This window comes from Odontesthes bonariensis, chromosome 5 (assembly GCF_027942865.1).
Source record: "Odontesthes bonariensis isolate fOdoBon6 chromosome 5, fOdoBon6.hap1, whole genome shotgun sequence".
NCBI classification, from domain to species: Eukaryota; Metazoa; Chordata; class Actinopteri; order Atheriniformes; family Atherinopsidae; genus Odontesthes; species Odontesthes bonariensis.
The window spans coordinates 9,435,488-9,441,125 of NC_134510.1; positions in this window are offsets into that span (position 1 = coordinate 9,435,488).

Genomic DNA, 5,638 nt, shown 5'->3' on the forward strand with positions numbered 1-5,638 from the left:
CCTGAATACCCCAGAGCTCACTCATAAATAAATGAAGACGGTGCATTTTCCAAGAAATGTTCTGCTTTGTCAAAGACAGGCCTTTGTATACCATTTCACTTTGAATTACACACAGAGCAGAGAAGTGCCCGTTAAGATATTAGTGACTTTATACACACTGAGTCCTGTATATTCATGCAACATCAAATCTATTTATGAGAAATTACTTAAGGAGGCGCTTTACTGCAGCAATAACATTTAGTCTGAGTGTGTGTGTGTGCGTGATTAAATTGTGAACAGTCTCACGCAATTAATTAGGTCTGAGACTTATTGAGTAGAATATAAATTTCTCATCTGAGTGACTGTGAGTGAAATTGCTTGTAAGATATTGCTTGTAATATTAAATACAGTTCAACAAAAGTGTTTAAAATAAAACACAACGTGACTTAAGGCTTCTTGCTGAACATCACAGATTCATCGTCGCCAATGAAAGTGGACAGTATTCCAATATGCTGCTGAATGTCTCACTTAAGCAATAACTGTGGTAACAACATGCAAAGCTTTACAGTTGTTATCAACTTTCCCCATCTGGGATTGTGAATTCGTAGGAAAACAACGTGCCTGAATTATATCCAAATTGACACACACAATACATTAAATAGAACTGATGGGTTGGATAAGAAATATTTGGCTGTATTAATCTTTCTTAGTCAATAGCAATTGTTTGATGAAATTGAAATGATGAACTGAAATGAAAACTACTTTATCAATCCTAAAAATGAAATGACTTTGCAGCATAAACAGTTATTAGTCATCAGTGATTCATGTTGTAAAGAAGTCATCTTGTCGATTTATTGCATGAAGAAATGCAACATCTTGCTGCAGACATTGAAGGACTACAGCTTTCTCAAGAAGTAGAGTGTGCTCTGTCCCTTCTTGTAGTGTTGCACTCAGTGTTGCATTTCAAGTTCAGTCTTTTGTTTAGGTGAACACCCAGGTCTCTGTAGTCCTCCGCGACTTCAACCACTTCTCCCAGGATGGAAATGTGTTCAGGGAAATACAGGCTTTATAACTATTGTGAGTAAAAGGCCAAAACAAGGACATATTTCCTTAATTTAGTATCAATTAACGGTGAATCCAGGCAACTAAAAGACTCCAGACAGGCTTTTCAAAGCTGTGCTTTGTCCCAATTACATCTGTATCCTGGCAATCTAAGCTTCAACAGGCTTGTTGTCTTCATCATGTGTCACACTAGTCCTTGTCTGTGCTTAAGGTTTTTTGTAGCTTTTATGGTATTTTATATTTCCACTTGATAAAAAAAGAACACCTTGTTATCTAAAACATTACCATACCGTGTAAAATAAAAAAAGAACAAAATGTGGTTAATTACAGACAAGCGAAGACTGGAAAAGTTGTGCAATGCTGAAAAACACCTGGTCGAACATCCCTAAACCATCTGGGTCAATCTGCAATGGGTCAGTTGTGTGAATGAGTATGAAAACAGGATTTCTGAAAAGCTGAGTCTTTCAGAGGTAGATTCAATATAATGATATAGGGTTAGAATAATCTGTGAACCATTGAATTCTGTTTTCATTAATATTTCATGCGGTATGTGCTTTGGAAATGCCACATTTGAGAGCCCCAGTTTCTAGTTTTACTCAAAAACACACTTTCCCAACAAAATACAAGATTAGAATATGAAATGTTGTCACAGTTCATGACAGGAGTTCCTCCTCATCCAGATTCTGACGTTGAGATACAAATGTTGTTATCAAGTTTATTAAAATAACTTATTTATAAAATTATCATTTAGGAATTTGTATAGTACCCAACGAATAAATCTTAATAGAATAATGGAATGCATGTTGATAAGAATATATAATGACTTCAGGTTGCTTATTCATATCTGAATAACATATATTATTCATATCATAATATAAGCCTACTCAGATCTGATACTCTGCAATCTTAATTTTGAGCATACAATATTATCTCCTTGAAACACACTAAGTCTGGAGTACTTTTACTATAGTTTTGGTTTGTTCCCTTCAGTATTTCTGTCATTTTTCATTTTTAAGGCTTTGTACATCTGAAGATTACCCAGCAGTGACCCACACTGCCACCTCCAATGGCTGAGCAAGTAGTTAACACTCCTGAGGTGGTGCATCATATCACATCATCACTCAATCAGGTGGAGTTGATAAAAGCAAGCCAACAACATCCTGCCAGAAATTGTCCGAATGCACCTGCAGAGCTGCATTTGGTGATACAGATAGCCCAGTACGGAAATATCACCCAGTTAACCTGCTGTATATGTGACAAACCAGATAAGACAAACAGGAAATGGTTTCCCATCCCACTACCGGACTATCTCAAATACAGTTCGATGTCACACGTAGAAAGACTCACGCATGTGTGTGACAATGACTCAATGGGATTTTTGGGAGGGTAAAAAAAAATAAAATAAAAAAATTTAATTTTCAAGCCTTGATATCAGGCAGAGAGCAATGGTAATATGACCTGGGAATGAGCTGAATGTGGCCGGGGACAAACATGTTAGAAGGCATGCCAAAAATGTCAAAATATTAAGTTAATTTGCATTCGGGCCTTGCTATTGTCTCTGTTTTTTTATTGGCTGTCCCATCGCATATGTGATATTTTGGAAAGATGCTGTGTAACTAAGGTCGAAATGCATTTTTTTTTCTCTGAATGTCAGAGCTGCAATGGGATGGGAAGCCTGCAGGACATGACAAAAATGGCCAAGATGGTGTCAAGGTGACCTGGCACTCAAGAAGCGGCTCCCTGTCTCTGTGCACTGGCAGGGAATGCAGCTTGGGGCCAGATACAGTTCATGAGCTGGGCCCAATTAGAATTGCAAAAATGTAGAGAGCAACAAACTCTAGAACACTTTCTGCCTGCTCTAAAGGTCTCAGAAACATCTTGTTAATCCCACAACAAAAAGCAGCTTCAAGGTCAATTCATTTGAGGGGTTTTGCTTTCAAGCATCATCAAAGATCTACAAGAATGAAACGTATTACACCAATAGTTTAAGGATTTGATTTTACAATTTCACAGCACAGTAAAAACAAACAATATGTAGATTTAAAAAAAATTAAAGGGATATTGTTGTAATATTTTTTAATCTTGAAATGTTTTGGAACTTTGGGATGTTACAAGGTGAGAGAAAAAGAGAGCAATAACAGCAAAACATGATAGGTAATCACATTATATCTGACAGCGTTGGGCACTGGGTTAGATTTAGAGCTTTGTCAACAATCAGAGATGAGTAAAGCACTGAACTTTGCTCCTTTAATCCATGGAACTGCAAATACAAGCTTTTAGTCAAATTTGACATCGAAGTGCATGATTTTACATACAAAATACATACATAAAAAAAAAAGTCTTTATTTCTGTCACTGGTCAAGATCTTGTTAATACGTCTAAGGGTCTGGTTACACGGAAACGTTTTTCACTGTAACCGATATTTTTGCTCATCGTTTGGCTGTCGCGGCCACATGGAGCCGGCGTTCCCAGTACCCCAAAACGATATTTTTGGAGAACGGGTTCCAGAGTGGGAAGATCTAAGAACGCCGCCGTTTCGTTTCCATTGTTACAGCCAGAACGGATTTGTTTACATCTGCGTCACAGCCACATGGCCAACGCCAGTGACGTATACACATACGTCAGTGACCAGAACAAAAAGCAGCTTCCATTCAAAATCCGGAAGAAAAAAAAACACAACAAGGACAGACAGCGATCATCATGGACCCCACAACATTGATAGTAGCACTGCTGCAGACACTGCTAACTACAGCGGCGTTGTTGAAGGAACAAATTGAGCTTCATGCTGGTAGAAGTAGGGGCGTGAACACATGTGCATTGCTTCTTCTTTTGTTCTGGTGTAACCGGTGGGGGTGGCTTACAGCGCACATAGAGGTGTGGCGTGTGTACTGCATCGTTTCCAGCAAGCGTGGCGTTGCCATGAGGACCTGATATCTTTACAGAAGCTTTCCTGTGTGCTCGCAATAATTTTCGTACCCGTTTTCAAAAAAACCCTCGTTTCATTTTCATGTAGCCGTAGCCTAAATCTTTGATGGAAGGAGATGGAATAAATCCCAAAGGAAGCAGGCAGAAAAACACTAGAGTGCTGTGACGGGCCACACAGAGGTGATGGCCCGGGGAAACTGTTGAACCAACTGTAGAGACACTGTGGAGAGAAGCAACAGTTGTGCGGCTGTGATTAGACCATCACTCTCTCATTCCTAATTATGTGGAGCTGGAACAGAAGCAAGAGGCTGAGAAGGCCCTGTGTCATTAGCTTTAATCAACCCTGGATACCTTGAAACATAAACAGTCAACCTGACACTGAATCAATACCTGACATTCATTATTTCGCTCCAGCCAGGCTTTTTAATTACTGCAATGAATTCCCTACCTGGCTCAAGTCACCTGCAATCTAAACAATATTCGTTGTTCAGCTTGTGCCATGTCTACACATAAAAAAATGATCAGGGCAATCAGGCTTTATTCCTTATGTGGTGAACATTAAAAGAAATTTTGGAAACGTTTTCAGAATTTTGAGTGAGAACTGAAATAAGGTCTCATAGCCCCCTTTTGGTTACACATCTCTGATGTCTTTTATTGCTTAAAACCATTAAGCTGACACGACATGCATTTTGTGGTGTCTGAAATGTGACGGATAATCATACACAAGAGCACAGGCAGCTGCGAGCCCAGGTGTCAACCACTTGTATGCAGTATGGAGAAGTCATTGCGAGTGATGCCCAATATGATCAGTATGGATGTCACAGTCTCTGTGATGATTTAAATCTGCCCTTTCATGCATGGGACTCATTTATCCCTACATAAAAATGTCAATTTGCAGTGAAGGCAGCTGTCCTGCACAAGATCAGTAAGGTATTATACTTGATGAGGGCGTGATTGGCTGTTGATAAATCAGGGAGGGGATAGCAACAACGGCTCCCAGTGTCAGATGAACCTCATCTTTTAGGTTTCAGGAAGACACTATCTGAGGTTTTCACGTGTTTGGTAACTGACTTCCAGTTTATGTAAGGATGTTTTTTTTCATCCTAAAGTGAGAGATATTCATGCAAAGCCTTAATCCTCCCTCCACATCCTCCTGCATGTGGGATGCAGCAGCCCCTGCAGGCCAATTCTTGTACAACAATAACTGCTGTGTGTCTACAGCTTCTGCAAAAAAGACAGAAACAGATTGAAAAAGACTGATACAAGTCTGCAGTAAAAAAAACAACAAGAAGAAAAAACATTCAATTAAGCGGGCAAACAAGTGTGTTGATATGCAGTATGCATTCAATAGCAGTTCCATATATGACCTTCTATTTATTACCTTGGTAGGTCCATCTGGTGGTCAAATAAACTGTAATATTCATACCAGTTCTAATATGATCACAACTAAAATACTATTAATACTAAAAACAACAATAATTATGACGTTTTTGATTTATAAATGAATATTTAGTATAAGATAGTGCATTTATAATCAAGAAATCAAATAATCTAAAGGAAAACGTTAACGGACAAAGTGGAACACAAAGCAGGATGACCCGTGGGAGGATCAGTTTACGTCAAATTCAATGGAACGCGAAATAGAGATGTTTGTCCCTCGCCGGCCCCTATA